This window comes from Lycorma delicatula, chromosome 8, assembly GCF_047948215.1.
Source record: "Lycorma delicatula isolate Av1 chromosome 8, ASM4794821v1, whole genome shotgun sequence".
Classification (NCBI taxonomy): domain Eukaryota; kingdom Metazoa; phylum Arthropoda; class Insecta; order Hemiptera; family Fulgoridae; genus Lycorma; species Lycorma delicatula.
Genome location: NC_134462.1, coordinates 102,705,473 through 102,730,293, shown reverse-complemented (window position 1 = coordinate 102,730,293; position 24,821 = coordinate 102,705,473).

Genomic DNA, 24,821 nt, shown 5'->3' with positions numbered 1-24,821 from the left:
ATTCCAGGATGCCTTAGTATGTGGCCTATAAGTCTGTCTCTTCTTTTAACTATATTTTTCCAAATGCTTCTTTCTTCATCTATTTGCCGCAATACCTCTTTATTTGTCACTTTATCCACCCATCTGATTTTTAACATTCTCCTATAGCACCACATTTCAAAAGCTTCTAATCTTTTCTTCTCAGATACTCCGATTGTCCAAGTTTCACTTCCATATAAAGCGACACTCCAAACATACACTTTCAAAAATCTTTTCCTGACATTTAAATTAATTTTTGATGTAAACAAATTATATTTCTTACTGAAGGCTCGTTTAGCTTGTGCTATTCGGCATTTTATATCGCTCCTGCTTCGTCCATCTTTAGTAATTTTACTTCCCAAATAACAAAATTCTTCTACCTCCATAATCTTTTTTCCTCCTATTTTCACATTCAGCGGTCCATCTTTGTTATTTCTACTACATTTCATTACTTTTGTTTTGTTCTTGTTTATTTTCATGCGATAGTTCTTGCGTAGGACTTCATCTATGCCGTTCATTGTTTCTTCTAAATCCTTTTTACTCTCGGCTAGAATTACTATATCATCAGCAAATCGTAGCATCTTTATCTTTTCACTTTGTACTGTTACTCCGAATCGAAATTGTTCTTTAACATCATTAACTGCTAGTTCCATGTAAAGATTAAAAAGTAACGGAGATAGGGAACATCCTTGTCGGACTCCCTTTCTTATTAGGGCTTCTTTTTTATGTTCTTCAATTGTTATTGTTGCTGTTTGGTTCCTGTACATGTTAGCAATTGTTCTTCTATACAGAAGTAAATTAATATTTGTACGGAGCTAAATAAACTAATTTGGTACCGTTATCAAAATATCAAGCTTTTAAAAAAATGTTTACAAGTAATGCAATTTAAAATCCTTTTTTAATAAAAGTAAGATAAGAAATTTAGACCACTAACGAAATAAAGTTATATGAACTAGTTTTCTCTAAGATACAGATATATCTATTAGTTATTTTTACCTACTATTTTTCTTATTAAACTCTATTTTTATTTACATATAAAGAATATTTTTGAGCCATTTTAGAAACAAAAATCTTATTTTAGAAAATTCTATGTTGAACCAGTCCGTAAGTTTTATTAATAGTATTGCGTGTTCGCGGCTCGATCAGGATACTGAGAGATTCACAATTTAGAATGTTTATATAATAACGGTTTATAGGTTTTTAAAACAAAATTAAAATAACACAAGTCAATAGTAATGACAATGGTGATAATACTAACAATAATAATGATAACGATAATAAGCGACAATAATCAAACAATTAATACAAACATAATATAATACATAACGTAATCAAAACAGTAAACAAACATAATATTACACATCAAATAGTCATAAATTTCAATAGTAATAATAAACAGATTACACACAAGACAAGAGTTTAAAATAATAGTCAGGATTTATTCCAGGTACATAAATAGAAATCCAGAATTCAAACCCATTAACAAAACATATACAGAACCGCTTAACACTTTTAACCACAAGTATTATATTAACAAACAATAGTACACTAGATAAGACAAATAAAATGTTCTTTTACAACAAATACCTTTGCTGTCCACAAATAAAACTACCCTACCTAAGGGTTAATTAAGTACATTATCCCTTTCATTTAATGCTTTACAGTAACTCACCGAACCATTTTTAGTGTACTTTGAATTACTCGTGGCGTCACCTCAGTAGTATTGAACTTGCACTCGCACTGAAAATTCGTTCCTTCATTGTCCTCCTCGCAGAATGCTCTCGATTTGACATCTCACAGACTCCCGTTTTTCAGACTCACATCGCAGAACTCACATCTCGCGTCTCTCCTTGCGGAACTGACATCGTAAAGTCTCGCGAACTGGTTCGCAGAACTAACCCGGAGAACTCCTGTTTAACTGGTCTTCCTGGGGTACTTATACTCCTACATTCTTTACTTGCCAGGCCAGACACAACTCGAAGCGTGAGTACGATCGACCGAGCCTTTTGCTACGATGGATTCCATAATCGGATTCGGTAACTCTTCTCACGGTACAAACATTTGTTCATTGTGTGTCAGAAGGCAGTATTACAAAAGACGATTATTAAACGGACCTGTTACCTTTACTAAATGGGGTTTCTTAGTCCCGTTCTGAATTCTTCCAATTATTATATTTTCTACTACTTTCATAATAATTGGTAGGAATCTGTTACTCAGGTTCGCTATACTGGACTTGTTACAATACATATACAGGCAACACGTGTACACTTGTACATACGTACAACTTCCAGAAATTACTATACATTTTTGTACTTTTTTGAAGTATTTAAACATAGATATTTGTATGATTCCCGATACTTCTTTATTAATTAGAAACTTTAATTCGAATTATATAATCTATCTTTATAGATATGCGTCTGCTGCAGTAGCAATAGATTTATAGCCAGGAAAGTAACAAAATGATTCTTAAAGACGTTGAGGAGATGCCCAGCTGTGATATTTCAATTTGAATTAAAGGAGATTAATTTATATAAAAAATAGTTCTTTTTAATAATAAATGGCTTCCAATATTTCTAGTATCATTTCAGTTTTTGTATGCACTCGTAGACTGGTTGGCAGATCCGATGAGTCCTAATAAACAATTATTTGATAGGATTACAAGTCAGTCTATATTCAAAACGTTGGTTAGATTTAATAAAATTTACTTCATATTACATGAGTGGTGGATCAAAAAGTAAGTTACACCTTTGCTGTGTTCTTAAACTGAAAGTGTTCAAGTGTTTGCCGTGTTCTTGAACTTATATATTAATGACTTGTGTTGGCAGCACTGGTTGTGTTGTCTTCATGCTTCCCCAGCAGAAATTCTGTACGATATTCAGTACGTGTATATTATCGTTTTCAATATGGCGTGTCCTCTAGAGGTTTCGTCCAGCATAGAAGTGCGTTCAGTAGTCCGATTTTTGTGGAAAAATATTACAATTGTTGTGAAACTCATCGCCAAATTGTTGAGGTGTACGGTGAGAATGCAATGTCACGCCTGGTGGTCACAAAATGGTACCAAACGTTCAGAAACGGAAGAGCAAATATGAGTGACGAACTGCGTGCTGGGCGTCCTTTAACTGCGAATTCGAGGGTAACACGGAACCCATGAATGAAATGATCTTGAGTAACCGGCTCATTAAAATTAGAGATTGCAAGTAAACTTAACATCAGTTATGATTATTCACGATTAGCTTGGTTACCGTATGATGTGTGCACGATGAGTGTCACATCTGTTGACCGACAACTACAAACATCAACGTTTTGCGCCTGCTCTTTTTTCATCTTCAGGATTATTCCAGAACTGATCCACAGTCTTTGAAACAAATCATCACAGGTGCTTCATTACAATCCTGAAACTAAAAAAGCATCACATGTATGGAGACATAAAAATTCGCCGTAGCCAAAAAAATCAAATCATCTCCACATTTTCGAAAGGTTATGCTGACAGTATTTTTCGATCCTGAGGGAGTTGTTTACGTGAATTTATGTCCTGAGGAACAACAATCATTGCCGAATCTTACTGTGTGACTTTAAAAAAAATTCATATAACCATTAAAGTTTGAAGACCCGGAAGATTGAGCGATGAGGTCGTTTTTCTTCATGACAACGCTACTCCTCATTCAGCTCATGTGACAAAGGAGTTACTGCAAAAATTCAAGTGAGAAGTGCGGTCCATCCGCCTTACAGCCCTGACCTAGCACCCTGCGACTACCACCTGTCTGGTCCTCTCAAGCGAGACCTGGGAAGGGTGGGTTTCGCTAATGATGATGAACTGAAGGAAGCGGTCCTTAAATGTTTGAAGGAAATTGGACGAAATTTTTATGAGAGTGGAATTGAAAAACTTGTCTCAGGGTATGAAATGTGTTGAAGTTAAAAAAAAAACTCGATGATTATGTCAAAAAACAGATAAAAATAGTTTTTCACTAAAAAAAAACTGTCTTATAAATATGTGTTTGTTTCATAGTGGAGACGTAACTTACTTTCTGGTAGTCCCTCGTACATACTAATAAGTGAGTGTTTTGTTATATTTGGTGCATATACGGTTCATTAATTCCTTGATTAACAATTTAAATTTTGTTTATTTATTACTTACGAATATTCCGGAAGTCTCCAGTAATCCCATCCAGTTTTCTGGATTCGGAGCCCTTAGGCAGCCTCGTCGTTGTTCGTGACTTGTGAGTAAGGTGTTGTTTTATACGGTTTTATTAATAGAGGTAAGACTTATTTTTCACGTTTTTTATGCATTATGAGTAATTATAAAGATACATATTAATGTTAATATTTGGCTTTTAATAATTTTACTAATGGCCGGTTGGTGTAAGTATATAATTATAGTTATATAAAAAATCACTTACCGACAAAATTAATTTGACGCGTTCAAGCGCTTTCAGAATTAATTTCCATCTTCAGTTACTCAAATTATTCGTCATATTTATAATAACAATTAAAACTTCACATTTTAATTGTATGAAAGTTGTGACATTTGCGTAATTTTAACAGTTGGTCAGCGTATTCTAAAATTATGTCAACGCAAACGTCCTATTAATGTGGTGGTTTCAACTGTTGCTTGGCTTTACGTTTTAAAAATGAACAGGTAAAGAAGAAACAAGAAATAACTAGTTTATGTATAAAATTATAGTCATAAATTTACTAAAAATAAAGAAACCTAAAGGAAAATGTATGAATTTATACATTATAAGCTTATATTTTTTACAAAAAAAAAAAAATCACTTATAAGGTATTAAATCTAGGGTAAAATGAAAATTTCATTTAATAACAATAATACTTTTAAGCTGTGGAAAGCTATACAAAGGCTCTGACACCATCAAAAGACAAAGTCGATAGATTTAATTATTCCTACGTCAGGACAAAAAGGGAGAATTTCTAACACGTCAATGTACATCAATGACAAACACAGAACAAGGAAAAAACGAGACTACCTATATTTTTATATTTAATCTTTTATGTTTTACTTACTTTTAAGAATATATATATTGTAATTTTTATTAAACATTACATTAACATGTTAATTATTTTATATGAAGTATAATTTTTGTGATTTTCTTTCTATATTTAAATGAAAAATTCCAGCGTTGAATAAAATTTAAATTTGGCTGATATATGGTTGTTTTATTAAGCAAGATACACAATAAGATATAAAAAACCTTATTATGAGGGGCCAAAAAAGTGGTTTTCAAAAATAGTTATTTCAATTTAATTTTCATTCTTAGAATTTAAAATTTTCAGATAAATTTGTTATCTCCTAATAAGAAATACAAAATAATCATTAGACTAACCCGCCGGGTTAGTATAGTGGTTAAACTGATAATCTGATAAAAAGTTGAGAGTTCTAAGGTACAATCCTTGTAAAGGCAGTTGCTTTTATGTAGATACGAGTGCTACCTACCGGGTTGGTCTAGTAAGAAACTAATAATCGTAAATCAGCTGACTTCGGAGTCGAGAGATCTAAGATTCAAATCCTAGTAAAGGCAGTTACTTTTATACGGATTTAATACTACATCGTGAATACCGGTGTTCTTTCGTGGTTGGGTTTCAATTAACCACACATTTCAGGAATGGTTGACCTGAGACCGTTCAAGACTAGATTTCATTTCATACATATCATCCTCTGAAGTAATTTCTTCAGAGGATGGTAATGGCGTTTGAGTATCAATTAACTACACGTCTCAGGAGTGGTCGACCGGAACCTGTTCCAGACTACTTATTTACCGGTATATTTACAAGTCGGTAACAGTAATTGCATTTACTTAAATACAAACACCTACACCCGGCTGTAGCTGGAAAAGTTATTGAAAAAATATATATACAATTACGTAAATAGGGAGTCGTTAAACGAATAGTTATAATAAATATAGATATATTATGAAAACCAATCTATCATTTTCAGATTCATCGAAAGTTTTTACATCTCTTAAAATCGAATAAATTACGAATAAAAAGACTGATAAAATGAACTTAAATAAAACTTTGAAATATTTTATCGTTATCTTTTTCTCATAACAAAACACAAGTCGATATCGAGACAACCGCCTGTCTATTTCTATTTTTTTTTTTAACTCATATTTTTTTTCATTATAAATCATAAAAAATACAACTAAAAGGAAATAATAATAATAACAATAATAATAATTAATGTTTACATCATCTATTTTTTATTTCAGATAAAATTATAAAAAAGTGAAGTTTAAAAATATATATATTAAACGATAAAATGAACTGATCCTGTAAAATTTACGGTAATATTATTAATCATTCATTTTAATATGAATATCAGATTGTAATGAATTATAAATGAGGGTTTACCGTTTATATCTTTTCATCTCAGTGCTCATTTATGCTATAAAGAAAACAACTAAAAGTAGTTAAAATTTCGTATAAAAACTAAAAAAGGTAGTTTAAAACTTAAAATTTTAATATTTTCTAACACTGAAAAGAAAAAAAAAATATATATATATATATATATATATATAAATATTCTTTTATGACAAAGAAAATGATACATTATTTATTCAAATCCGTTCATAAAAATTTATTCAATCCGTTATGGCAAAAATTTTGGATGTGAGTTAACTAACTTAACTCTAACTTAAAAAAAAAGTTTTCATTTTTCCTTGGATATAGTTAACTCAGCACGATCTCAACAGAAATAATTTTATTAATGTTATCAATTAGTATTTTAATTATAATATTCATGTTAATTGTAATATTTTCAATAATACCAAATTTTTATATTTTATTATATGATAACATTAAGAAAATTATTTCGGTTGAGATGGTGCCGAGATATTTAAATATTTTCGGAGGGGGGAAATGAAAACTATTTTTTTTAATTTAGTGACTCGTTTCAAAAATGTTTGCCATAATTAACGGATTTAAATAAAAAAGGTGTCATTTTCTTTCTAATAACGTTTTTTTTCTAATGACGCTTAACATTTTTTTAATAGCATAAAATTTAAAATAAACTAGCTGTTGCAACAATATTAACAATTAAAAACGTTTACATGGTTGCCATTTTGAAATGAATTACGAGATCAGATTCATTATGTTTATACAAGTAAAACTCTAGATGCTCTAGCAGATAGGAAAATTCCCCTAGATACGAAAACTATTATATATTTCTATTTCCTTGCATGAAGTAAAGGAAGTATTGTTGTAGCGAAAAATTTCGGTTTTAAGATTTTAACAGAAATATTCATTTTTTTCTTCACTGTATCCATTTTGACTAGTTTCAGTGTGATGTCTATACGTACGTATGTACCTCGTATAACTCAAAATTATTAGCAGTAGGATGTTGAAATTTTGGATTTAGCACTGATGTAACATCTAGTTGTGAACCTCTCCTTTTGATTGCAATCGATTGAACCACAAGTATCCAAAAAAAAATCCAAAATCCAAAAAAAAAGATTAAAAATTTTTTTTAACTGGAGTATTAAGCCCTCATTGAGAGCTTTTCAACGATATGAATAAGTGGAACTTATTTTAATTGATCCAGAGTTATAACTAAATGAATTTTTAATTAATGAAATAATGGATCTTTCAAGTGGAAGGCACATCGGTTCAATCAGACTTCATCTCCTTTTCTTTTTAACTTTTTTTTTTCTTTTAAATTAAATATATTCATTTGTCAAAAACTATGAATCTCTGATTGTAAAAAAAATTACGATAAATAATAAAACAATAATAACAATTAAAAAAAGATGTCAAAAAATAACAGAAGTTATTAATGTAATAAAAATTTTATGTACGTTCCATTTAAAAAAAAAAATGTGTTTATATAATTTAATAGGCGTAAAAGGAAGTTATGTGGTGTCTACATCAGAGTTTTTTTTTAGTTTAGTGACTCATTTCAAAAATTTTTGCAATGTTGAACGAATTCGAATAAAAAACGTGTCATTTTCTATAAGATAAAATGCTTAATTTTTTTTTTTTAATAGCATAACATTTAAATAAACTAATAGTTGCAATGTTATTAATAATTAAAAAAGTTTACATGGCTGTCATTTTAAAATGTACTACTAGATCAGGTTTATTACGTACATACAAGTAATACTCTAGGTACCCTAGTAGATAAGAAATTTCCCCTCGATAGTTAACTATTCCTGAGAAGTAACCTTTTATTTAAAAAATACAAAACGGCGGATAGCCGGTAAACTAAGCGTTTCCGGGCATTTATAGATAATACCTTTTTTCTTTATTTCAGTGTGGGGGACCATCCCCTAAATTCTTGAAATGGTTTTTATAAACCTTCTGTTTATATCACGTTAACATTGGATTTCCAACTGTACTTTACATTCAATATGTGAGAACACAGATTAAAATTTATAAAGAGAATTTACCCCTATGACTATAATAAATTACACGAATGCACCAGCATATAAATTAGCAAAATATTTAACAAATATATTAAACTATATGGGTAAATTGAAAAACCAATAAACCAGTAAAACGTTCCATCGAAGTAGCAGAAAAATTCAAAAACAGAAGACTACTGTAGATTTGAGTCATTTGACATAGAAATTAATATCCATATTTACCATTAAAAGAAACAATAAAAACTTTAGAAAACAACTAAATAAGAAAAAATGAAAAATAACTTAAAATGATTAAAACTTTAGAAACAACTCTTACAAATCAGTTAAAATTTAATAATAAAATATATAAAACAAAGGATGAATTAGGTACATGGGTAAAACAACATCAGAGATAATCAGTGGACAGAATATGGAAGAAGATAATATACCACATATCATGAAAAAATTCAAATTTTTACAATATATTAAGTACGTGGATGACAATTTATTAGTATTTAAAAAGAAATAAATAATAATGAAGAGAAGATTCTGGAAGAAATGAAAACATTCTGCCGTAACATTTAATATACGATGGAAAAAGACAAAGACGAAACTATTAATTTTCTAGACTTACAATAAAAAGAAATAATAATAATCTAGATTTTGAAATATGTGTACAAGAAACTTTTACAGATAACATCATAGCTTACGATTCAAATCACCTAATGCAGCATAAATTAACTTTTGATACATGGTAAATAGACTACATAATTTACTATTAAAGAAACCAGCATATAAAAAAGAATTAAACACTATTTCTCAAATAGCAAAAAATAACGGATATAAAAAAGAAATGATCAGAAAAATAAATTAAATGAAACTAAAACAACGATAAAGAAACCTTTATACGGATTAAAATTAACATTTACTGGGAAATAATTTTACCCAATTAAACAATTCTATAAGTATAATATAAAACTGACTATAAATACAAATAATATAATAAAAAACACTTTTAATAGCAACATAGAAAAAAAGATATGTTTAAAATAATGGTATATAGAAATTTAGGCAGAAATAACTCCCAGATTTCCCACCGCTGTTAGTGGAGCGCTAATAGTACAGGGCGTGGTGTCGACACGACATTTTGTAACGGATGACTTGCCATTTCAGTTACAACCATGGCGTGAACTGGTAAACATTGCACAAACAAGACAATTCAGTTATGAGTGTCAAATTTTAGAGCCGGCCTCCGAGACGCAAGTGGTAGCGTCTCGACTTTTCATCCGGATGTTCCGGGTTTGAATCCCGGTCAGGCGTGGAATTTTCACACGCGCTACAAATCATTTATCTCATCGTCTGAAGCAATACCTAACAGTGATCCCGAAGGTTAAACAAAAATTTTGAGCTACCGGTTCAGCTCTGAAAAAGAAACCACCAGGTAAGCTATGTTCAATCACCCGAAAATATTGAAGCAATGAGATAAGCAGTTACTCAATTTCCTCTTCGCTCAGTTCTTAAACACGCTGCTGCGTTACAAACTTTTGATCCATCAAGCCAAAAATTTATGGTTTCATCATATGAGGCCAGTGATTAAATAGCTAGATGATCAATGAATTTCCTCAGAGAAATGTTTGCCGGACGTCTTATTTTACAACGAGGGGACATCTCATGGCCTGCAGGTTCACCCAGCGTGTGATTTTTTTCTCTGGAAACATTGGTTGAAATTTTTAAACGCCAAGAACCCTAGTTTGTTTAAAAGTTCCTATCCATCAACATATCACTTCAATATCACTGGAAATAACAAGAAAAGTAATGCGGAATTTCAGGAAGAGGTTAAAGACGTATATGGTGAAGGTCGGAATAAAAAACATAATTTTTAAAAATTAATAAAGGATGTGAAAATAAATGGGAAAAAAATTCTTTCTGAATATATTTAATTTTTTTGTAATGTCTATTTTATTTAAATTTCAAATCGGGAAGTTATTTCTATCGAACCAATACAATATAAAATGTAAATGCAGTGTAGCATAATATTAGACAAAAGGGATGAAAATTAAAATTAAGATTCTTTCAAAAAAAAAGAAAAATTCTAATTATGCAATGCACTTAATAAAAGAAGAATACATCCTGATGAAAATGAAAGAATAAATAAAATTAATTCATTAATGTGTTAAAGGAAGAAGAATGAACACTTTAGAAAATCTACAATCTTCAAATTAAAAAGTAACAATAAAACGATCATAAATGAACACATCGATAATCAAGCGGAAGTCCTTTCAATAGTCTCAATTTCGAGAAAAATAAATAAATAAAATTAAAAGATACGTATATTAATAACAAATAAACAAAAAGAAGGTCAGATTAGGCATGACGTCTAATACAGGGAGAGGCGTTGAGTAAAATCTATATAAAATTAACATCCGACCGGATGCGGGCGGTCGCCTTTCATCCGGAGGTTCCGGGTTCGAATCCCGGCCACAATATCCATTCTGACCATCCCTGAATCCATTTTGACTAGTTTCGGCGTGACCTCTGTACGAAAGAATGTATGTACGTTTGCATCTCGAATAACTCAAAAACAATTAGCAATATAGTACGTTGAAATTTTTGATTTAGGATTGTTGTAACATCTAGTTCTGCACTTCCCTTTTTGATTGCAATCGACTGAAGTGTCCCGAAATGTCGAAAAAAAAAAAAATTGGATTTTGGTTTTTTTCTTAACTACAGAAATAAGCTCTCGTTGAGAGCTTTTCAAGGATATGTCGTAAGTGGTACTTATTTTCATTGCCTTCCACAGTTATAACCAAATTAAATTTTAATTGATGAAATATTTGTATCTTAGGGAAAGATATCATCTCCTTTTTTTTGTTTTAACTATTTTTTTAATTTAAATATATTAGATATTAGTAACTAACCCATCGGGTTGGTCTAGTGGTCCCAAATCAGCTGATTTGGAAAGTCGAGAGTTACAGAGTTCAAGTCCTAGTAAATCCAGTTATTTTTACACGGATTTGAATACTAGATCGTGGATACCGGTGTCTTTGGTGGTTGGGTTTTCAATTAACCACACATCTCAGGAATGGTCGAACTGAGAATGTACAAGACTACACTTCATTTACAGTGATACATATCAGCCTCATTCATCCTGTGAAGAATTATTGGTAGTTACCGGAGGCTAAACAGGAAAAAGAAAGAGTGAGAGAGAGATATTAGTAACTATTAACCTCTCGTAGTAAAAAAAAATTACGATGAATGATAATTGAATAATAATAAAATAAAGAAAAAATGTAAGAAATTTTTAATGAAATAAAATTTTATGTATTTTTCATTTTAAAAAAGTGTGTAAAACTAATTTAATAGGCGTACAAGGAATTCATGTGTTGTTCACATCAGATTTTTTTGTTTAGCAAATTGCCGATCTCCGTGGCGGACTGGTAGCTTCTCGGCCCCATTCATCCAGAGGTTCCAGGTTGGAATCTTGGTCAGGCATGGCATTTTTCACACGTTACAAAATTCAATTTTTATATCTCACCCACAATCTTCAAGCTTATCTGGTGATATCGTCAAGCAAAAAAAAAAAAAAAAATAATAATTTACATTAAATGTGGTGTAATTTGTTAATAAAGACATAATTTTGACAAAGTGATAAAATGGGATCCAGATTCAATAAAACAATTTTGACTTTTCTCAATTACTCTTTTAGTACTAGAGAATTTTTAAAATTAAAACGTAATTTGATCAAGCGGCTCAAATGTGACGCAAATTTTTTTTACCGAAAGTTTTAATACTTTCTGCAATTAAATGTTGCGTAATATTTCATTAATATTTATTCTGCATATTTTAAAAAGAAATTAGGCCAGGATAAAGCTGGAAAAATTATGCAACCCTTTACAAGCTGTTTTGTTTTAGTTTTCTCTGATTTTTTAATGTGTAAATCACTGAATAGTTATATGTTAATCCTAGTAACTGCTCATTATGTCTGCGTTTTCTTTCAAATCAATTTGCTAAAAGAAGTAAATTCGGTTAATATATATAAACTCAAGTAAATGAAGCAATAAGGAATGTTTTTCTTACGGAATATTCAAGAAGGTATATCGTATTCAATTTTTTGTTAATTCTTTAAAAATACCTAAGTTTTCTTAAAATTACATTTCAATCATACTTATTTCTTTCTTGTAATTAATTAAGTGATCAATCACATCTCAAAGGTAAAAACATAAAAGTTGTAAACGAAAAGATGGAAGACAGATAAAAAGTTACTTCTAAATTAACTTTAATTTATTGATTGTAATAAAAAATAAAAATTAAAATACCTCCAGTATACGATATATATTTTTTTCAATATGATACTTATGAAGAAAACTTAATTTCTTATTAGTTTATGGGTACAGGATTAACGTATAGCCTGCAATAAACTAATTTTTTTTATGTTTTAAAGATTTTAACGAATTAACATTTTTTTATGAATAAAATTATTTATTTAATTTATTCATTATAAATAAAAACAAGAAAAAAACTTTACGTTCATAAATAGCAATTTACAATTATATATCCTACAAAAAAAAAACGTTTTACCCTAAGAAATAGTAAATTGGTAATACTAATAACGCTGTTTCATTAGTTGACTTAAGGTCCACAAGAAGCGCTGAGGTTAGATACCCATCTAAACCACCTTAACTTTTCCTTCACAACGATAATGATTATAAGTTATCTGCTATAAGGGGTTGTTCTAGGAAGTAATCTAGTAACAAATTATTAATGATAAAATAGTGTTTAAACTTAAACTAACCTTATACACTATGTATATATGTAACACAGACTATATCAAAATAAGTTACGTCGATTGACTGTGGTTGACTGTATAACTTATAAGGAGAAGAGAAATTTAACACTAAATTGTACGGTTATATATTCACAAAATCATTGTGCGTTACTGTATAAAAAGATGAAAAAATTAAAAACAACTTGTCATAATTCTTAGAGTTCCCGAAATTCAGTCACGTTAGCATATTAATTTAATAAAATACTACGGCAATATATTACGTAAGATTACCTGGTTTTGTATTTCCGATTACCACCAGATCGATTTATTGTTTTATGTATCATTAAAAAAATATGCATTTATGAAGTTGTAGATGATTATATTATTATACATCAAATCGTTTTATCTTCAAGTACTGTGATAGATAAAAAAACTGTAACATCGAATTCTGAGAAAATTCGTTATTCACTTAGTTCATATTTATTAAATCCAGTAGGAATAGAAAGTTTTTGTTTATGAAGCAGTTAGTAAGAATTTGTATTATCTATTCTCGGAAAAATATATTTGTTATTATATACAGAGAAAGTAAATAATTCTTATTTTATGAAATGCCATAACAACCGGTATAATAATTACAGTTTGAATATTATTCCCCAATACTAAAATCGTTTCAATTATGTGTACAGAAGTTCCTAAAAATTCAATTTTAATGTATTAATTCATTCTCGTTGTATCGAGAACTAACTCAGCGAGCATTCTATGTAAGTGTACAAACAGACTATGGAACTGCATAAGACTTCAGAAGCGACTTGAATACGGTACCAGTTGTAACCTATTGAATTTCTATTAAGGTGAACTTCTTTGTAGAGAGAAAAATATGTGTAAAAATTTATTTGATAAGATTTGGTTCAGTATTTGAATATTTTAACCTAGGGTTAGGTTAAATTTGAGATGGTTCAGGATATATGGGATCAGTGAATAGAAGGTAGATGATGGAATCAGACTGATTCCGGACATCTAAAGATGGCCAGCCATCTCTATCCCGGTTTCCGGTACTTGAGGTCCAGACCTCAAGTACCGGAAACCGGGATATAAGGTGACCCAGTTATTTACCGGTCGCGGGTATTTTAAAGTATACCTGTTTGCGCGGACCTTTCTAAGACCCTTCGCGAATTGTGATTACTGTAGGAAGGAGGTTACCGTTGAACACACGGTTTTTTGTCCGATCAGTTTCTGTAGAATTGGAAAGCATGGAGAGAATTCGACGAGCTTACTAAAGAGAATATCAACGCGATATCCACAATATTGGTTAAGATTATTCAGACAATGATGGCGGAGGAAGTCCACAGACGAAGAATTCCTTCTGAAATTTTCTTGGGACTGTGTTCATATCAAAGCAGGTCCAGTCCCCAGCTGGAGACAAAAACGTTTAAGATGGTTAGGTTAGGGGATTATTTAATGTCAGATGCAGAACTCAAAATAGTTCATTAATATTTCTGGTAAGATTTGTATTATTTTAATAGAAAACTTGATTTACCGCGGTTTAGTAAACAGAAATACCGATAAGTAAAGTATTTTTGGTCGTACGTTTAGATTTTTTAAACTTTGTACAACGGTGTAAAATGGAATTATAAAAATAAAATATAGAGTAAAAAATAATCGATAAATGGTAATTTTCTTATGCAGAAAAGAAATACAAATTGCATGGAGTACGCATTTAAGGAATAAATTAAGGCTATCCTCAAATTTTACCTTCATTGTAAAGTAAGTTATTACGCTAGAAACCACTGAAAAAGAAAATGCGAGTATAATTTGGATCGTGAAAAAAGAAGCTTTTTTATGAAAAGTATATCACATAAATCGCATCAGAATTATATAATATATATCAGAAAAAAATGAATTTTATATTCTATCTTTATTCTTTTCCTTTTTGTCCTTAAGACGTTTTAATTTATTTCAAAACAACCTGTTACAATATCAAAAAATTACATGTAAAAAATCACTGCGTTGTTTTTAACCTAATATAATTTATTCATTCTTTTACTTTCTAAAACTGGTCAATATTATTAAAAAAAAATCATTTTGAGGTAATCATATTAATGAATTACTTTTACAATAAGAAAATTAAAATAATTCCAATTTTATAATTAATTAAAATAAAAGTAAGGACACAAAAATCAAACAAAATCCAAAACGATAATAACAAAAGAAAACCGTAAAAATAAAAATCCTTTTTTAAAACCAGTCAACTGAATGCGTATTTAAATAAGCTCATCGTACGTAAAATCATATAGAGTATAAATATAAAGAAGGGAACAATATTTTATGGAATAAACTATTTGATGTTTTTGACAAACAAAAAACAGAAACCATTGTGGCCGTATCAGTTTTACAATAGACTGGCTGTGAGCATTGAATAGTAGTCATTTACAAACAGAAAGTGAAATCATACTTTTCCAGTAAAGTTAAAATATTACGTTTTTATTATTAAAGGATTGTACATAATGTTCGTTCGATCTATTTTCTTTATATTTGACGTAAAACAATATAATTCTTCTTTAAAATATTATATTACGAATATTTTCTTGTGAAATAAGTAACTATGAAAAAACATAAAAAAAAAAAAAACAGGTAGTCAGAATATCCTCAGATTATTTTGCTTAGAAAAATTATTTTTTCCATTTTTAATCGTATTTAAAAATTAGATCATAATCTAGAACAGTACATGGGGTATTTACGAATTAACGCCACCGCAACTACAGCTTTAGGTTATGTTGACCTCGTGTACTGACAAATCGTACGTATATCAAAATAACCTAACTAAATATAACCTACGCCCGCTTCGCTCGCTAACTTCTTATAATTAAATGTTAACATTAAATATGCGTAATATATACAACTTATTAATAATATAACCTTAATGTTATAGCACCGAAATTCAATTAATGTTAATCCACCAAAATCCGATTGACTACTTTGTTTTTAAATATAAAGCTGTAGCTGCGGTGGCGTTAATACGCAAGTACTGAGGTTAGCGAGTGAAGCGAGCGTAGGTTATACTTAGTTAGGTTATTTTGATATACGTACGATTTGTCAGTACACGAAGTCAACATAACCTAAAGTTGTAGCTGCGGTGACGTTAATACGTAAGTACCGTTCATGGATAACCGTAAGCTACAAGGAAATATTTACACGTAAATAGAATAAAAAAAAAAAAACGTCCTAATCATAGTACGGAAGACGTATGGAAGAACATAATGTAACGCTTTATGCATACAATCGGCAGTAAATGATACTAAAAGAAATATACACAAGTGGCGCACGAAATGTTCCAACATTTGTTTTGGCAATAATTGTCAAAAGTTAATAATTATTAACGTGTTTTTTGTTGGCAGCAGTGACAGCTGTTCATGAATATTGGTTTCTTCGCTTTCCCAGTGCGCTGTTTGTGTATAGTTTCAAAATGACTGATAAAGGAAGACTGACTGTTGAACAGGATATAAAGTCTGTGATGTTTATTAATGAAACGAAATGTGTGGTGCTTACACAAAGACGATTTCATGCACATTTTCAGACTCAGTGGTTGCCTTTATTTAAATAAACTTTATGGTTGCCTTTGTGGTTGCCTTTATTTAAATAAAGACTTTACGAAAAATCTAAAAGTGATGGTTCAATATTTGAAGCGTGAACGGCCTGTCGATGTTCGTTCCCCACAAAATGTCGAAGCTGTCAGAGGAACGTTCCTGAGGAGCCCAGGAAAATCAATAATCAGCATCACAACTTGGGATTTACAGGTGATATGTACAGCGAACTTTACAAACTTATTTGCATTTGTATCCGTAAAAAATAACAGTGTTGCCTTAATTAAGTTTGACAACATCAAAGAATGGCATTCGCTGAACGGACTGTGATTCAAGATGTATTGTTCAACAATGTTTGGTTTTCAGATGAGACACATTTTCATCTAGACGGGGTTGTTAAACAAAATGTACGTTTTTGGGCTTTCAAAAATCCATACATGCTTCATGAAAAGCTGCCCCACGCTCCAAGAATTACGGTATGGGTAGCTATCTCAAGTCATGGGATAAGAGGGCCATTCAGTTTTGAATAGAAAGTGAAGAGTGAACGTTATCTAAACATGCTGCGTAACAATTTTATCCTCAGCTTCTTGCAAAAGAGTCTCAATTAGAAAAAATGTGATTAATGCAGGATTGAACCACACACAGCTAATGTTGTTTTAGACTTTTTACATGTAAATTTTAACGAAAATGTCATTTAAAACCGACTTGCTAATCGTTTTGCGTGTGGACAGAACTGGCCTCCGAATAGTCCTGATTTGAATCTCTATGATTATTTTCTTCGGCGATTTCTATAGGAAAAAATTTTCCCTTAATATCCTCCGATTGGGCTGGAACTGCGATTGCTGATCATTGGGGCTTGCGACGAGATAACCGAGGGTATGTGCCGTCGAGTTGGTAACAACGTAGGAGTTCGTGTTGAAGAAGTTACTAGTCATGATGGTGGTCATATTGAACATATGATAAGCAGAATATAATCTTCAGGTATAAAGTAAACACGCTGTACTTTACTTTTCTGTATTGCCATTTAAATAAATATTTTTTAACAAAATGAAATGTTGGATCATTTTGTGCTCCTCTCTGTATTTACAAATAATTATTTATTTATCTCTTGATATCTCAAATTTTAACGTAAACGATTTCAGAGATTGAAAAGAATTTAATTTTTTTTTTTGAGGGGGAGAATCCTTTAATCTTTATTAAACGGACCGATTCCATGATTTTTACTTTCCCAGATATAACTACTGCTTCTGCCGCAGTATAAATATAAAAGGAAAATTTTTTGGGTAGGAACTTTTGCAAATATCGACATTCTAGTCTAAAAAATAGAAAAAAAGTGATAATTTCCGGAAAATTTATGTAATTAGGTACATTCACATAAAATGATTCAAACTATTTTTATATTTAGGGCATTAGAGGTGTAAAATTTCCGACAAAGTTGTCACAGGGAATGAGGTAGTTTCCGCTACTTATAATTTTTTACTTTTTATCATGTCTGAACAATTATTTTTCGTAATTTTACTCTAAATATTGCATAATTCAGTCATTAATGTTAAAAAAAAAACATCTGTATATTTGAAGTAAATCTGTTAAGGGCAACCCAGAAAGGTTATGCAAACCAATCCGACTTTTTCTGTATTTCGTTATATTTTTAGAAGTTACTCTAGAGCTCTGTTGTTAAGCTTTTTTCAGATAAGTAGTACATTTTTAACTGGAAAATTTTGTGCTGTGTGCATTTGATTTGTATGCGACCAAACTCGCTTCGCTCGCCCTTTCCGTCTGATTAGAAGGCTTTGCTTCCTGAGCCCGTGTGTTCATTAAATTCATGTTTGTGAAAATATTAATGATAAATTAAAAAAGTCCTTTTCAGCACGCCGAAAGATGTAGGGGATTTCATCGGTGCTAAATAGGGGATAAAAAAAATTTCCATCTTAAAATGAAGAAATACTTCAAATTTACTCAATACAACAATGGTTGCATGTGAAAAACGTTCCACATGTTTAGTATACGACAAGCCCATTTTCTTACAATTCCAGAAAAGGTTTGGTCATCCCTTGTCGTAAGGGTTGATCATATCAAAAGTTTTTTCATACAAAGATTTAAGGTAATGTTTGGAGGACTAAGGACCACTTTAAACCGGTTCGGTACTGTGCCTATTAAGGTATGTATGGTTTTTTTTGTCTTCAAAACCCAGTTTTTCAACCCCTGAGCCAATGGTTGGTTATATGAAAAAACTTTACTTAGATAAGATTTAGGCCGTTATCCAAAGGATAGTGGGAACTTTAAACAAAGTCTATTTTACTTAATAAGGAAGTTAAAGTGATATTTTGTTTTTACTAGTTTTTTTTATTTTGGTCATCCCTTGCCGAAAGGGTTGGTCATATCAAAACTTGTTTCAGACAAGAGATTTAGGTAATGTTTAGAGGACTAACGATCATTTTAAACCGATTCGATACTGTGCCTATTAAGGGAGGTATGATTTTTTTCCTTGAAACCCCAATTTTCACCCCCTGAGTCAATGGTTGGCGATATCGAAAACCTTTAGTAATACAAGTTTTAGGCCCTTATCCAAAGAATAGTAGGAACTTTAAACAAATTCGATATTTTCTTAATAAGAAAGTTATAGCGATATTTTATTTTTTCGAAAAAGATCCCTCATTTCCATTCCCATTGTCCGATCTTAGCCGTTAACGAACTCGACAGAGGTTTTCGGACGAGTTATTGTTAAGGAACAATTTGAAAGTGATTGGTGGAAAATTACGGCAGTTATCGTGTCCATAAGAAAGTGAAAAAAAAAAAAAAACGGAAAAAAATATATATAAATGTATATATAAACTTTTGAGCTGACCGTGGTTTTGGGGTCTGGGGTATGTGAAACGCAAAATATGTCGAAATTTTCCGGAAGTTAAATCACTGTACCTATTAAAATAGGTAGCTTTCTTATGAAATCTACCTAAAACATTAGGTTGTTCAAAAATATAATAAAATATTTTGTAATTTGAGGGGTTTTACCCATTTACAACCCCTTAAAACTGGATAATTAATTCGGTTTGAAAAATAGATATTTCACATAAAAATAAAAACAAATTATTTATAATTATTAAAGATCTTTTACTGATTTTGAATAAATGTCCATTTAAAACCATGACCTCGTTTATATTATACATCGGAACTTTAATTATTAAATATCACGTCATTTAAACATAAAGTGATGCGTTGATGTTAAAGTGTAAGCTGTCCTATTCTATTCGTATTGTATTATACTATAATATATTAAATTTAAACTTGTTTTTCAAAATTTATTATACACGCGTATTATTCTTTTTTTTTTTTTTAATTTTGTTTTTATAAGATACGCATTTTTAATATTATTACGTTCTATTAAATGAAATGTTTTATTTCTTTAAATTATCTCTTTAAAAATAAAAGAGATAATTTAATTTTTAAATAGCAAATATAATAATATTTGTTATTACTTTAGACCGGAACACTCTTTTATAATTCTATTTTGTAATATGTCAACATTAAAATATAAACAACAACATATATATATATATATATATATATATATATATATATATATATATATATATATGTAACCTTTTACTTAAGGGTTATTATCTTTTTTTCTGTTTAGCCTCCGGAACTACCGTAAGGTATTACTTAAGATGATGATATGTATAAATGTAAATGAAGTGTACTCTTTTACAGTCTCGGGTCGACCATGTGTGGTTAATTATATACCAACCACCAAATTTCGAAATCACCTGATTTGCGATGACGAGTTAACCATTAGACCAACCCGGTGGGTTTACCAATTAAGCCTGCTATTCTTCAAGATCTTCGAAATCGAATTGTTACAGCAGTGAATTCAATAACCAGGGATCAGTTACCAATAAAATTAATTTGGAAACAATTAAAATAATTAACTGTTATTTACAAATCTCGATTTTTTACTATCTCTGAAACCATTTTGACTATTTTTGGCATAACGTCTGTACGTTCTTATATGCGTATGTATCTCGCATAACTTAAAAACGATTACCCGTAGGATGTTGAAATTTTGGATTTAGGACTGTTGTAACATGTAATTGTGCACCTCCCCTTTTGATTGCAATCGACTTGACCAAAAGTGTCCAAAAAAGCCTAACATTCTAAACATTTGGATTTTGGAGTTTCTCTTAACTGTAGTAAAAAGACCTCATTGAGAGCTTTTCAACGATATATCATACGTGGGACTTATTTTCAATGGTTCCAGTGTTATAGCCAAATTAAATTTTAATGAAATATTTTGCACTTACAAAGAGAAGGTACATCGGTTCGTATCCGACTGCATTTCCTTTTTTTTAATGGAAAGTATATAAAATTTTATTTCACTAAAAACTTCTGATTTGTTTTTATTGTTGTTACTGAATTATTATTTATTGTACTTTTTTTAACCAGAAATTAATAATTAGTAATAAATCAATAAAATTAATTTAAAAAAAATATTTCATTGCTGCTAAGGAGGTGATTAAAAAAAAGTCCACCTTAAAGTTAAGAAAAATTTCAAATTAACTCAATACGAGAATGGTTGCATATGAAAAAGCTTTTCACAAGTTTAGCATACGACAAGCCTTTTCTTACAATTCCAGCAAATTTTAGTCATCCCTTGCCGTAAGAGTTTGTTATATTAAAAATTGTGTCAGACAAAGGTTTTAGGTATGTTTAAAGGACTAACAATCCCTTTAAACCGATTCTGTACTGTGAATATAATGTGAAAGCATAAATTCACAATTCAAGATTCCAAAGAATCATATCTCACACATGATAATAGTTGTTTCTTTTTTTTTTTTCATCAAAATGCTTTCTTCCTTCCTTTAGTGTTCTTTGAAAACTAGTTTTTAAATACAATAAATATTATTTATAGGGCTAACCGTAATTTTATATTTAAAAAAAAAAGACACTAACAAATTTTAAACAAAACATACGGTATTTAAAAAAAAATAAACCTGTCTTAAAATTAAAAAAAAAAGGAAAAATACTGAGTTCAACTATAAATTTCTGCTTATTGAATTATGGGGGACAAGTGAAGTTATAAGTAGAATTTTTATACAGATGTTCGTTAATAAGCAAAATAATGTCATCTTAAACTGAAATGAAATTTAACGAAATAAAAAATAAACGAATCATTATATAATAGGTACATTATACAGATAATATCAGGAATGAGATGTGCTACTAAAAATTTAAGAAAATGAACTTCACCAGTATTTTCCTGGATGAATCAAGGGAAACCATGGTAAAACACCTGATTAAAGCAACAAACTAAGGTACACAATTAATTTTTAAATCCATATTGATTGTTTTAAATATAAACACATGAAATAACGTTAAAAAACATCTGAAGACATTAAAAAATAATTCACAATTCAGAAGGTTATAATAAATATTATATGAACACATATTTACGTTCATGTTGAACATGATGCTCATATTCACGTTGAACATGATGATTCCGGATTTTTCTACATTTTTAAATTCGTTTTATTTAAATACTCATTAGAAATATAATATTGTCTCTGTAAAAGAAAATTGTTTAATTGTTTGTTAAGCTTATTGGTGGAAAGATTTTTTTTTAAGGGGTTGAAAATATTTTAAAAATAACAATTAATAAATAATAATGTAATTTCCCGTAAGCCGAGCTACTGTGTTAAGTTATATAAAACCAGTTCAGTATCTGATTTGAAGCCCGCCTCCGTGGCGCGAGTGGTAGCGTCTCGGCCTTTCATCAGAGGTCCTGGGTTCGATTCCCGGTGGGGCATGACATTTTTACACACGCTACAAATCATTCAACTTATCCTCTTAAGAAATACCAAACGGTGGACCCCGGAGGTTAAACAAAAAAAAAAAAAAAAACACTATATGATTGGAGACATGTTTTTTCTTCTTTTTTTTTTAAGAATGAATATCTCCTTTTTTAACAAAAATTGTGCATTCATAAATACAAATAAAAGGACAAGCTAACATTTAAAATTTTTCTAAAATCAGTCTATACGATTCAAATTCTTCGGCTTCAAACGATAACGACCCATTTTTGTACCTTGAAAACTCGTTTCAACTTTTTGAGGGAGCTCCAAAAAATGATGTTATTGGATAGGACACAAAGCACGGTTCATGACCTATGATCAGTTTCTTAGGTTATAAAACAAATAAAATCACTAGAATTTAAAACTTCAGTTTTAGATTTCAAAAGTGATAAGAAAGTTTATTTAAAGCTATTAAATGGTTTCATAGTGAATATCGTACAATATTCGATGAATTGAAATTGTTTGCTGATATTATTCTTTGTCTTTTTTGGTAATGTCTCTCAACAATATATATTTTTTTTGTTATTTTGTTTTCAAGTTTTTGTTATTTGCTGGTTAAGTGCTTTATTTAACGTTTCTTAGCTTTAATTCAAAGTTGATTCAATGTAAAGCTTACATATAAAGTTGTCTCAATGTAAAGTTGTCATAAAGCTCACTAATATTATTATTTAAATATTTGTAAAATTATATATATTTTTCATTGTTTCAATACTGGACGTAAAACATGATTATGATTTTTAAGTAATAAATGTTATTTTTTTAATACGTTTAAAAAATTGTAACTAGGTGATATTTGGAATTCTTTCTTCGAGAATTAAATAGTTAAAGAAGTTAAAAAATACTTTCATAATAGCTAATTTAATCAAATTTTGCACTCTTGGCACTTAATCAAATTAAAAAGTGAAAACTTGGAGAACATTTTACTCGTTCATCTATGTTATCTTAACAAAAATTATTGAAATTATAGCATAATAATGCTATAATGGTTTTAAATGAATTTTCATGGAACAAAACTTGTTCACAAAAATGGCATAACGTTACGAAAGAATGGAGAGCAAAGTAATAAAATATGTGAAAGTGAACTGATTTTCTGTTGCCTTTTATACTAGGCAGAACAAACTCTGTATTGCATCATGACAAATCTTCTGAAATAAAAATGATGCTCAGCAACAATCGATGCGTTATTTCTTTTCATCATAGGTATCCTGTTTATAATGGGTATCATTATTTTCCGAAAAAGCAATTCTAACTGGAACAACATTCCTAACACCAGTTAGCAATGCTAACTGGTGTTGTTTCATGTATCAGTCATAAGAAAAATGAGGTAGTGTATACAAATAGTGTAGTAATATATATATTTTTATGGTGGTAGTGTATTGCGTACACTGATTGTTTCTATACTTACAGTGTTAGTAAAATCTAAAGGCGGGTCCTACCTGCAAGCTGCCTCTACTTGCCTCCTCTACACCAATCCTATAACCAGGCATGCGGAATACTTGCTACTGGTTGCTACAAATGTAATGCGTACATGCCATTTAAAAATTATTTTCGTAAATAATTACGCCACGTCAAAGAAAATCACATTATAGTTTGTAATATATAAAAAAAACAGATTTCATATACCTCTGTAATACGTCATTGTTTCTACTTATTTATACCAAAACCTTAGTTTAACATACTTAAAAAAAAACATACTTTCAAGAAATCAATAAATAAATTACTTCATATACATATGAAACAAAATATTAGACATAAATAATTTTATTTTTAATAATAAATTACCAGGACATATTTCGTTACTGTAATAGTAACGTCATAAAATGGAAATTATGAAAGTCAATGCAAATTAATGGGAGTGACTTTTGGAATACACTACTTTGGCTGCTTCTATGAAGAGAGTCGCTGAGTGAAGTGAAGAGCACTGGAGGAAATACCACAGCGCACAACTGATTCGCCTTCAGATGTTACATACATAATAGTAAATCAATATGTATAGATTAACAGTTGGCAAGCTTTATTAAAATTTTTGAGGATATATTTTTATAATTCTTTTTTCCAATACATCAAAATATTATTATTTGATACTACTTTAAATTTATATCATTACATATTGGAAAGGAGTAATATAGTCAAGAATAAATTGTTATAGCATTCATTGGTTATACAAATCAATCAACATTTCAGGTAGATTTTATATGAAAACTACCTATTAGAATAGATACCATGATTCGACTTCCGGAAAATTTCGACATATCTT